We start from the raw sequence: 13,584 nt of genomic DNA on the forward strand, positions 1-13,584 counted from the left end.
TTTCCCCCAATTACTGGTAACTGAAACTGTAACTCTACTTACTCTTTCAATTCCCACTACATTTGATTCCGCCCCCCCCGCCCCCCGCAAGGAGTCATGAAATACAGAGATGAGGAAGAATTAGAGATGCTTTCTGAAGTCTTACACCTGCCATTTCTTTCCATAAGTTGTTAGGGAGCAAAGTGAACCATTGAATTGAGTCTCCAAGCATATAAATGATTCTAGGAGTTAGAGAAAGGGTGAAAGGATGGTATTCCAGATTGAGGAAATAGCATGGTCATAAATGCAGAAGAGGAGAATCATAGAACATGTGTAATGATCAAAAAGATTTCTGTAACTCAGATGTTACCTAGATCTTCCCAGCCCTTTTGATAAAATGAATTCAGCACCCTAGTCCACATCATATAGAAGTCCAACAACCTATTCCAATAAGTCTCTGAATTTCTGGGAAAGTTACAGTATCATGGAGACTCAGAATTTGAGCTCCTGTATCTTTCAAATTTGCTGAGTTTAGGAATTTCTCTCTCCAACCTGTGCAGGTTACTCCATAGTCCACATTGTGGTGCCTAGTCCCTTCTCATCAATTCTACCAAAAAAACAAAAAACACTCACATCAAACCTTTGTGTATGTTCACATGCTCGAATGTATGTGTTAGGTCCTTGCTATGTGAAATGTGACCCACAGACCAGCAGAATCAGCCTTGCCTGGGAGTTTGTTAAAAATGCAGAATTCCAGTTCTACTGAAACTTACAGAATTAGAACTTGATTTATATGTACGTTGAAGTTTGAGAATCCCTAAAGGTAAATGGTGATAAGAAGTCATATGTAGTATGTGTGTATATGTATCTACCTTGAAAGGACTCATCCCTGTATAGCATGACTCCTTGACAGAAAAGTACCAGTTATAGTGGGATTTGAAATAGCAAGTAGACCATTTCAGTTATAGGTAGTTGTATGTATCCTAATTTAAAAATAAATTTGCTGAGGTGATTTAAATACATATGCCCTGAATAATGAGAATCTTTGAGAAAAGTGAGATTAGTGATTATTGATATTGATATCTCCATTTTATCTTTAAGTAGATGGTCATATCATTAGCCTAAAACATCCTTATATAGAGAGACAACTTCCCTTTAGTTCCTTTCTCTGAAGTTACATCAGTAAATTTTTCATAGATATAATGATTAGTAGCCAGGGAGAACATTTGGGTGAATGGCTTTGATCTCGTTTGAATACAAGATAACAAGACTAGGTTCCAGACAGAATTGTTCTAGCTTTGTATAGAGGGCAATCATATGTCAGAGGATGTGGGAATAGGGAAGGAGTGTGAGTAGAAGCAACACTGAATCCACAGTGAAAAAGCTTAGAATCTAGTACTAATTCTAGCTCTAATGTTTTTGGAGACTTTGCTTCTCTTCCTCTGGGTCATATCCTCTTTCTCAGTCTCTTTTGTGCTCAATCATAAGAGTATAGAGTTTCCCAGTTCACTAAGAGCACTTAATATTATTTACTTTGAGACCTGCTGGGATACCTAGAACTGCTACAGTTTTTCCAAGCTCACACAATATTGAATCCAACAAATTTTTGTAACTTAGAGAACAATGATTTTGTTCATCTTGCCATTTTCTTAAAACTCTTTCCCTTGAGTACCTATAACACTTTTTTCTTGTCTCTGCTGTTTTATCAGCACTGCTATTCTGGTTATATTTATTGGAATAGAGTGGATGCATTAGTTGCCTGAATTTGAAACAAATTCTAAATAAAGTTTTTTTTTTTCTTTTCTTGGTGGTGCTGTAACCTGGAATGGTTATAGGAATGTTATATTGGTAACAATGTTATAGGAAACTAAGAATAGTTATCAGTAACAATGTTATAGGAAAACTAAGAATAGTTATCAGAGATTAGGGATAATTCTTACTTTCCGTAGTGAACTGAAGTCCCTCCTGAGTCTTACATACCAAAGTCAAATCCAAGTAAATTATTGTGGAAAATCTAATGGAGTTTGATTTTACTTCTTTCTGCCTTCTCATAGAGATATGCCTAATGGTGAACCTTTATCAAAGATGTGATTTCCTCATGTTGCCTTTTGCTTTTCTAGTTATTCCTCAAGGGTCTGATGTCCTAAAGTTACTGTTTGGCTTGAATCTCCCTCTTTCCTCCCCATTTCTCTCTGAATATTTATTGTAATACTGGTTCAGTTTGAAAGACTTGATAACAGAATTCACAATAAAATGTTGATGGGTTTGATCCTTTTGAGAAAGTTTACATTTCAGGATTCTTTCATTTAGCCAAAACAAATAAATAATTATGTTAGAATAGTCAAGAGACTGATAAGCAGTCCTGAAATTCAAAACAAACTTTTTAAAATTCCTTCTATATCTCAGGGTGACCCTTGTTCTAAATGGCAATTAAAGACAGCCAGTGATCCACAGGATAGAGGATCCGGAGGCATGAATCATAGCCCCAAGGAGATTGCTGCTCAGTTTAAGTAGCAGTATTTTCCCAGTATATTTAGCATGTAGTAGGCTGTGGTACCCATCTAGATCCCCTTTACCATGCTCATATACCCATCCCTCATTTATGAGTGTAAGCTCCTACTGTGGGTCCACAGTAGCCTCCCTCTTTAGATAATTTCTCACAGCCTAATGGGAGGCTCTTCCTCTTGGCTGCATGCCTCTGGGGGGCAGGAGAGGAGTTGAAGAGAGCAGTGCAGAGACCCCTTGCCTCAAGCAGGAACAAATCTGTGATACATTCATGCTTCAGAATTTCTATATGTATCAGGCAAAACTGAGCTCTAGCTGGGACCTCATCCTTGTTTAGTTTTATCATGGCATAGCCTGTTTTCTTTGCTTTTCTTCTCCTGAAAGTAATCTATGAATAAATTATTCTTACAAAAATTTTCATCTCAGGTTCTGCTCCTAGGGCACTTGGTCCTAGGAATAGTACTAGAAGTGATCTCTGCAGATGGGATTCTGGAGGTTGGTTAGTCACTGGCCAGGTGGCAGTAAAAACCCCATCCTGGGTAGGTGGAGCCTTGATAGTTGCTGACATGCTGCAGAAGTGCACTCTCTAAGATGCTCACGTATGGTGAATTGGCATAGGCTACAGATGGAAGGTGGAATGCTAACTGATTCAGTGTTTCTGACATTTGAAAAGTATAAGGAAAAGAGTAATTATTTGGACAGTGGAATGGTTTACTTTTCCTAAAAGGAATTTATATGTTGAAGAGAGATAATGATGATCTCCAATCTATTTTTTTTTTAAGATTTTATTTATTTAACAGACAGAGATCACAAGTGGGCGGAAAGGCAGACAGAGAGAGAGAGAGGAGGAAGCAGGCTCCCAACGGAGCAGAAAGCCCAATGCGGGGCTTGATCCCAGGACCCTGGGATCATGACCTGAGCTGAAGACAGAGGCTTTAACCCACTGAGCCACCCAGGCGCCCCTGGTCTCCAATCTATTAATCAGTAGAGATAGAAATCCTTTAAATTCTGTAGATTGAGGGCAGACAAAGCCAAGAGCCTGGAACAGGACTTAATTGCAAGTGGCAGGAAACTTTAGAGAAGATTGAGTTCTTAGCCTAAAAAGGTCTCCTAATCCAGAGTCAGAGGTCCCACTCCAGAAGTGGGAGCCTGAGATGGGAATATCTAAGTAGATGCATCTGACTACCTTGAAATCCTAGATTTTCCTAAACTCTGAGTGTTCAGAACTGACCATTATCCTTTATTGAAAGATAAAGTTCCCTCTCTCCTGCTTTTAAAGACCATTGTAGAGGTTTCAAAAGAGAAAGGCATCTTTGGGAAAATCTTCCTTAGGAGCTGTTTCTATTTCTCTTTCTGCCTATCAGACCCAACACTTGGGCCAAATTTCAGCAAAATTAGACTGGGGAAGTATTAGCATGCTAAAGAAGAGGTACAGAATACCAAAAAAGCTGCTAGACTTAGTTAACATTTACTGGAAGGGTCTAAGAGATGATGTCTAGGAGTGGATCTTGAAGCTACTGGGGAGGAATATAAAGCTGGATTAAGGACAGTGTATTGATATGGCCACTTCTCTGTGACACAGGATTTAACACTCTGGCAGAGTTCCAAAGATACAGTTTTAATGCTCTACAGGGATGGCTCTTAGAAGTTGGGAAAAAACAATGCCATGCATCAAATGTTAGCAGACTTTTTTTTGTAATGGCAGGATAGCAAATATTTTGAACTTGAGAGTAATATTACCAATATATAAACAAATGGGTGTGGTCAATAAATTGGGTGTTCCAATAAAACTTTACTTACAAAAGAAAGAAGAGGCTGGATCTGGCTCAAGGGCCATAGTTTGCCAATTGCTACTCCATACTTAATGAGATAGAGGTGCCAACATTTCTGTGGCAAACTGTGAAGGAAAGTATTAAAAGGCTCAGAGAGTGGGCATGTTAGAATGAGGCTATTACTTCAGACTGGAAAAGCCACCATCTGACTAAATTCCTTGGGAGGTCCTGGAGCCGACTTTACTTATTACAACAATAAGGAGTGTGCCAGTAAGGGAGAACCAGTATTTTTAAGAAGAATTGAGGTGGCTGTTCTCTACACTAGCACTGAGTGGGAGATGCTATTACAGACCTGGGATGATAGGATCTAGTATCATAGTATCATAGATGATAGTAGCCAGTGGTAGCACTTAATTATCAGAGCAAGGTGGTCATACTTAACCATAATTGGCAGAAGTTTGAAATGGCAGCCAGGAAGGCATTATCCACAGGTATCTGTGGAAATTGCTAATATAGCATCACATTCCTAGGGACAAAATAGATGGGCAACCAACAATGATGTATATTGCTTAATATACATAGCAGTCAAAATAGACGATAAATATGGGATCAGAAAGCTGAGGGGAGCTGCCAGAAACTCACAGTTTTTTGCCCAGTTTATATACTAAGGAAGTTCTTAGACATAGAACCCATCAACTGAAGGAGCGGCCAGAAATCCATATAAACAGTCTTAATAGCACCATGAGTATATAGAACAGTGAGACACTCAGTCTTTCCCTCAAAAATACCTACTGCCACTTACTTATGTATCTCACCTTCGGAGAGGCATAAACCCTAACACTTCATGAACTGATGGATCTGGGTCTTTGTTGATCTCAATACCTATGGACCCAAAGTCCTTTAATTGTCCCCTGTTAGAGTAGCAGCATACATGGATCAGGTTTAAAAAAAAAAAAAAAAAGTCTTGATCTATGTCTATTTCACTGCATTCACTGGGGTTAGAGACTCAGCTAGAGGTCATTTACTCTGTTTTTGAATGCATAATCAGAAAGAACATACCCTGTAGTCAGCAGGACTTTCACATTAGTCTCTTGACCTTTAGAGTAAAAGCTGTTGTAGTCAGAAAAGCCAGGTAGAAGTTTTTGAAACTGCTTCCACCCTGTCAGAGTAAATAAAAACAGTATCATTTTTTTTAAAAAAGTTGGTAGATTAAAAATTTAAGGGATGCAGGGGTGGTAATCTTTACCATATCTCCAATTAATTTACCAGTCTAGTTCTTACAAAAACTGGATGGCTCATGGGAGGATGACAGTGGAATAATGCAAACTCAACTAATTGCAGCTGCTGTGCCAAATCTGGTATCTTCATTAGAGCAGAATAACACAGCCTCGTTATGTGGTATAAAACTATTGAGCTGGCAAATATATGCTTTTAATATCATTAAAAATGAGAATCAGAAGCAGTTCCTATTCACAGGAATGGGCAGCAATATACATTTGCAGTCTTATCCCAGGGCTATGCTCATTTCCCTCTCATTGTCATAATGTAAAACTAAAGAGAGCTGTGTTATTTGGATATTCTACAGAACACTGCACTGGTTCACTTTCTTGATGATATCTTATTAATTAGTCCTGATGAGCAAGAAATGGTAAATGTATGCCTTGGTAAGATACATGTGTTCCTGAGGGAGAGGTGAATTCTAAAAAGATTCAGGGACCCATCACATTAGTGACATCTTTATAGATTCCAGTGTTGTGAGGCATGCTGGAGCATTTTTATTGAATGTAAAGGCTGAATTGTTGCACCATACACTCCTAACAGTAAGACGGAAGCACATTCCTTGGTAGGCCTGTTTGGGTTTTGGAGGCAGCATTCTGTACTTGGGAGTATTGCTGTTATCCATTTTTTGAGAAGGTGAAAGGCTGTTTTGAGTGGATCTCAGAGCAAGAAAGGGCTCTGCAGCAAGTTCAGGCTGTGCAACAAGCAGTCCTACTCTTGAGCAATATGGTCTGGCAGACCCTCTGGTGCCAGAGGTATCTCTACTAGAGAAAAGCACAATCTGGAACATCTGGATAGTCCCAATAAGGGAATTTCAGCAAAGGGTCCTGGAGTAAGGTCATGCCATTTGTAATAGAATTATTTCCAATTTGATAAACAGATTCTGGAGTGCTGTAGAAGTTGAGCATCTAATCATGTGATATCAAGTGACCATTCAGACGTAACTTCTCATTATGAGCTGGATACTATTAACCTACCAAGTAGTAAGTTCGGGCCCAACATCAATCCATTGTAAAATAAAAGTGGTAGATCCAGGTTGAGGAATTCCAGGGAGCAAAAGTAAGATGTATGATACACTCATGTCACAGAAAAGTGTTTCACCAGTGCCTCTCTCTCAGCTCATAGGTACACCTTCTGGGACTTTCTTACAAATGGCTAAAGAGAAGTAAAACCCCAAGTTTGATTTACAGATAATTCAATTTGATACGTGGTCATAAAGTAGAAATGAACTATTGCTCTACTACAGTCACATGCAAGGATATGTAATAGTGGTGAGAGGGAATCCTTCCAATTGGCAGTTGTTCAGTGGTATAGTGATTTGGCCTTGTTACTTCGTTGGAGTAGAAGGTGGCCTGAGATAAGATATCCCCTGACACGGAGTGATGGTGAATAGTTTAGCTAGTTGGACATATGTAAACTCAGGGAAGTGGTAAATAATTTAGTTGATTGGTCAGAAGCTTGATAGGAACAAGATTGGAAGATCAGTGATAATGATGTCTGGGGGGAAGAGGCATATGGTCAGAACTTTAGAAAAGGGCAGAAACTGTAACTTTATGGTTACTTTATGGGAACTTTATGGTTAATGCAGAAGAGGTACTAAACAACAAATTGTTTAGTACTTCGTACTAAGGTACTAAACAACTATCTTGTGGACAAGATAGATATCAGCCTTCCTCCCTTCTCAGTCACTTCAAGGGCTTATGCAATGGGCTTCTGAATGGAGTGTTCACAGTTGGAGGCCACAGAGAGGGAGGCTTTGAATGGGCCCGACAACATGCATTCTCTCTCATTTGCAAAGACTGATCAAACAACTGCTCTTACTAATAATATCCACTCTATTAGCTACTAAGACCAATGCTGAGTCCCTACTAAGGTACCATTTCTCAAGAAGATCAAGCAGCTATTTGGGGGAAAGTTTTTACTTTGATCTCCCTTTTACCCTAAAAGGAATGATGATTCATTCTGGACAGGATTGTCTTGTATTCCAGTGTAGATTGATCTTTCCTGCCTTGGCTTGCATCACTACCCAGATGTTCACAAAGTAATCTATTGACATAGGATCTCATATAATATTGCCTTGAACAAAGGAATCAAGTTTAAGGCAGGGCAGGTGTGATGGTAATCATCTGACCATAGAATCCACTAATCGTACCACCTACCACCTACTACACCATTCCCAAACTGGATGACTTGGTAGAGCAGTGGAATTGCTTCTACTCAGCTGAGGTATCAACTTGAGGGTGACATCCTATGTGGATGGGGTACCATCCTTTGGGATGTGATGTGCACGTTAAACCGATGCCTACCATATGCTGTTTTATGTATCTGAGAACCAAGGAGTAAAAGTGGGTGTACTCATCATTAATTCTATTGACACATTTGGGGAATTTGTTCTTCTCATTCCTGCAACTATAAGCTCTGTGGATCTGGGTGTTCTGGTTTTTAGATGAAGAGTTCTTCCTCTGGAAGACATAGTAAAAATCTCTATAAACATTTGGTGCATGGCCATTTTGGGGTTTTTCATGCCAGTAGACCAGCAAGCTAAGATTATAGTTACGTAATAGTAGGATAATTGACTCCAGTTATCATGAGGAGGTAGGGCTGCTGCTACATTATGGGGGCATTGAGAATGCTTTTGTCACTAAGTTGATCCATTTTGTTTGGTTTTAAAATGTTCATTTTTTTTTAAAGATTTTATTTATTTATTTGACAGAGAGAGATCACAAGTAGGCAGAGATGCAAGCAGAGAGAGAGAGGGAAGCAGGCTCCCTGCTGAGCAGAGAGCCCGATGCGGGGCTCGATCCCAAGACCCTGAAATCATGACCTGAGCCAAAGGCAGCGGCTTAACCCACTGAGCCACCCAGGCGCCCCAAAATGTTCAGTTTTAAATGTAGATGTAGCCATAGCAACCCCAGCCTGACAGGGAGATGGTCACTAGGACTTAGATTCTCAAGGATGAGGACCCACCAGTAAAACCACCTAGTTTGTCACAGATGCTGTCTATAGAGGAACTCTGTCATGGGTGGTGGAGGAGGGAGATAAAGAATATCAGTTACAACCTTGGAGTCAACTGTAGCAGTCAGTTGATTATAAGCAGTTGATTATAAGCAGTCTTCCCTGAATCCATAAGTGATCTACATATTGGAGAAGCTATGACTGGAAGGAGTAAACTTAATGTGAGAATCAAGTGGGTCTGAGCAGTGTGAGGGGTAGACTATAGTGGATGTTGGTGTCCTATGTAGACCTCTTTAAAGAAAGGTGTATTTACTCCTAGCTGCTGTAAATGTTGGCTGCCTAATGGCTCACAGCTTCTTCGTCTGGAGGTTTGCCCTTGGCCAAATAGCAGCCCTCCTTCATGGGAGATGATTATCCTCTCCAGAAGACTGTCCAGGATACAAAAATATGGCTTCTTTGCCTTAAGATGGGACCAATTCTATGATACCAATGCTAAGACGCCAATTCTATGATGCAATTCTTGCTTCAGAGCTCCCCATGGGATCAGGCTGAAGTTAGTCACCAGCTGAAACTATATATATATGTGTGTGTGTATGCGTATGTGAATGTGTGTGTGTGTGTGTGTGTGTGTGTGTGTGTGTGTGTGTATTTTTCCTCCTTAACTTCTTCCCCTCTCCCCCATGACTTTTGTGGCAAGAGGTATTACACTGATACAGTGATTTATAAATAGCTGAACTGAGAGATAAGATCATCTGCCCTACCTTGCATGCCTTATCTTCCTTCTCTTGATATTATTTTCTTAATAAACTGTTGTACAAGAATCTTCATCACTGGCTCTCTTTCTAGGGAAATTGACCTAAGATAAGACATAAAGCAAATTTCCAAGAATCTTGGTTGTTACTAATTTTGGACATAATCAATTTTAACCAAAGATTTTCTCATTAAGGAAAGGTTTGATCCAAGAGCTATCCCAAACATATATATACTCACATAACATATATATGTACACAGGTGTGTGTGTGTGTGTGGGCATGTGTGCATAAATCATAGATATTATATATGTTTAATTATGTAAATAAGCCAAATCCTACTCCCCAAAATGGTTTGGGACCCTTTACATTTTAGCAGCCATTAAAAGTGAAGGTTGAAATCCTAAGTGGTGGGCTTGCCCATTTCAGTAACTTGTGAGCACATGTATCTTCTTCTTGGAAAGGAATGTAGGTTGTATGCCTGCCTGGGATTGCCTAGGATGAATGACTCAATCACATGTCTTGGAAAAGAACCAGTAGACTCATAGCCTGCTGACTAGAGCACAGGTAAAGCAGTTTTGACTTATAAATATACTTTGGGAAGATTTTATATTACCAGTAGTTAGGACCTTCATACTAGGCCTGGGTCTAATTATTTGAACTTGGATATAAGTGGACTTTTTCAGTTAGAGATATTACATTAACATAATTTTTAAATAGCTGAAATGAAAAGGAGATAAGATTATCCATCTGCCTTGTAGACAGAGATGTGTGTACATTTTTAAAGTTATCATGATGGGAGAAGATACCCAGTGACTTGTAAAAATCAACATCTCAGCAGAAATAAACAAGATAGATCAGTAGATCTGAATCTGAAAACTGTTCAAAATTAAAAAAAAAAAACACTTTATTTGTAAGCTAGAAGCCTTACCGGAGCCACATGTGTAGTTATTAAAATATTTGATAGATGTCAAAGTAGTTCTGACACAACATTTTAGTGCATTTGGTTTAGTTTCATTAACTATATAATTTTGAATTTTATAATTTATCTAATAATAAATAAGAGTTGCTCAGGCACTTTTCTATGAAAGCAGAGATGCTTCAAATCCCTTGGGGTATTTACCCATCAATTTGCTTAGGATGAAAATAAATGAAAAGAATGTCAAGGAACGGCTGATATGGAGCATAAAAATGAGGGCTCCATGCAAGTGGAGAAAGGAGCCAAGAGAGCAATGTCTGAACATTTGCTTTAGATAGGTGAAAATTTGCAGCACAAATACAGAGTTGTGGGTTGCAGTCTTTACAAATTCTACTTACTAAGGGCCTTATGGAAATTCTTTCAGGTTTTTGAAATTCCCTAATAACATTTCCTCCAAGTTCAGCTGTATGTGGTTGCTCTGTTATTCCTCCCAGCTAGACTATTTCTCACAAATGTGACCAAGAAAATATCACTCAAGAAGATTGCAGTGGCAGGCTATCCATTTAGATTGCAGGACTAATCAGCACAGACCTTGTCTTTGGAGCCATCCAGTATGGGTTGGAGATTTGGAACCTGAACAGGATCTGATCTAGGCAAGTGATAAGAAGACATCAAAAGATTTGGTGCTCAGGTCTTTGGAAGCATCTTAGATGGATATTTCTCTAAATCCAGAATACTCTCAAGTCAGCAAATCTGGACTGGAAATCTTAGATGATTTCCTATGAAATTTCTAGTACTTTATCTTCCCCATCAGGTCATAAATGTCACGAGACCAGCTTTTCTTATCATATTTAAGTTTGTCCAATGCCAGTTTATGTCTTGGCCCAAAGTAAAAAACTCAGAATGGGGACATATTAAAGAAAATAAAAATAATTGACCATTTTGGAAAAGCCTAGAAAGTTCTGTGTAGATTCTGATCTAGAAGATGCTATGTGGGGTAGGGAGAAAGATGGTTTTTATTTTTGTAAGCTTGTTCTCTCATCCAGGTGGTGTCTTTGATGGGCATCTGGGCGGAGGGTCTCTACCTGAGTCATCCCTTTGCTGAGAAGCAATTGTTTCAAGTGAACAATGTTGTACAATGTTATTCTAATCGAGAATCTCAACTGGTACATCACATAGGTTAGACTTGCAAATCTTAAGTCATGTATACTTAAATAGCCAAAAAAAATTCCAGCTGAAGAGTTAAGTTCTCTTTTGGAATGTGAGAAACCACTGGGCTTATAGTATAGAACATAGAGGAATAAATAAATAGGACAAGAAAGTGAAGGTGGAATATTATACTGTGAAGTGTACATGTAGATGGGGCTGTGAATGGGATGGTTGTGGTGATGAGAAGGGGACCAAATGTGGAAAGAAGTACATCCTAGCTCTCAGCCTTCCAATTTCCTAATAACATATCAGAATCTAGTCTCTTGTATATTGGCATCCATTGACATCTTCCTTTATGGCTTTTAGCTTTTTAAAAATCTCCGAAATAGGTAGGAAAGAGGTCTGTATACATGAGGGCAACAAACACTTTTTAATTGATTAATTAACCCCCTCATCTCATCAGAAATTACAAGTAAGATAATTCTACCACAAGGGCAAATTTTTATTTTTTATTGCAAATGAATTGTGCCTTTATAGAATACTGTACAATTCTAGGGCCTTACTGCTTATTGATTTAGTTTCCAGCATTCATTTACTGAGTTCTTGCTCTCAGACACTGCAATAAGCTTGGGTGTTACAAATATGAATAAGAGAGATTGTTTTGAGCAGGGTTGGCTTCATGGGTGTGCAGCTTTTCTAGTGGTGCAGGGCCCCATTCTCAGAAGACCCAATGCTTGGCTTAATACTCAGGTATCACTGTCTTGAAGTTTTTAAAGATTTTTGAACAAGAAGCCCCACATTTTTATTTGCACTGGGTCTTCAAATTATGTAGATGGTCTTGCTTCTGAAGCTTGTTTGAGAAAAAAAACGCATTTAAATAGATACTTATAATACAATATCTCATATGATGTGATAATGTTAAAGAAAAGAAAAAAGCAACAAGCATCTATCCAGTCCTGTATTGTGAATCCCAGAAGCAGGTGTATTTATATATGTGCTTGTATGAGGTCATGTTTTAATTTAAGATGTAATATTTTGGTGAGAATTTTTTTTATTTTGGTGAGAATTTTATATGGTGAGAATTCTATTTATTTGATAGAGATTACAAGTAGTCAGAGAGATAGGCAGAGAGAGAGGAGGAAGCAGGTTCCCCGCTGAGCAGAGAGCCTGATGTGGGGCTTGATCCCAGGACCCTGAGACCATGACCTGAGCGGAAGGCAGAGGTCCCTGAGCGGAAGGCAGAGGTCCCTGAGCCACCCAGGGACCCTGGTGAGAATTTTAATACACATTTATACCTTATAATAGTTTCCATTTTGCCAAGACAATGCAAAGTTTTTATTAATTTGTACAATTAGCCTATCAAAGCCTATAGTACAAAAAGCCAGAAAGTATGATTTGTTAAATAACTTACTTATAACTTGACACAGACTACTCTTACTCCCATCGCATATCATAATGGAGCAAGCCTTGAGGGGAGGGAATAAAGAAAATGATGGAAAGGACTGTGTGTATGTGTTTGTGTGTGAATGTGCATGGAAGCATTTCAGCTGAGGACAAGCAGGTAGATATTTGGTTATTAATTGTTTTGCTTTTAAGTTGGTAATAAATAAATTTTAGAAATCTCACATGACGGATTTTTCAGAGGAAACTGCTAAGACTAAGTGAAGGTAGAGATTTAATGCAGACAAAGATCTGTATTTAAGATAGAAATTTAGGATAAACAAGGATGAAGATAAAAAGAAACTAAAAATAATGATGTTACCATATGGTTATATAGTAATTCCATGTTTCATATTCTAATTTATTTATTTATTTTTAATTTTTTATTTTTTATAAACATATATTTTTATCCCCAGGGGTACAGGTCTGTGAATCACCAGGTTTACACACTTCACAGCACTCACCAAAGCACATACCCTCCCCAATGTCCATAATCCCACCCCCTTCTCCCAAACCCCCTCCCCCCAGAAACCCTCAGTTTGTTTTGTGAGATTAAGAGTCACTTATGGTTTGTCTCCCTCCCAATCCCATCTTGTTTCATTTATTCTTCTCCTACCCACTTAAGCCTCCATGTTGCATCACCACTTCCTCATATCAGGGAGATCATATGATAGTTGTCTTTCTCCGCTTGACTTATTTCGCTAAGCATGATACGCTCTAGTTCCATCCATGTTGTCGCAAATGGCAAGATTTCATTTCTTTTGATGGCTGCATAGTATTCCATTGTGTATATATACCACATCTTCTTGATCCATTCATCTGTTGATGGACATCTAGG

This window comes from Mustela nivalis (assembly GCF_964662115.1).
Source record: "Mustela nivalis genome assembly, chromosome: 3".
Lineage (NCBI taxonomy): Eukaryota > Metazoa > Chordata > Mammalia > Carnivora > Mustelidae > Mustela > Mustela nivalis.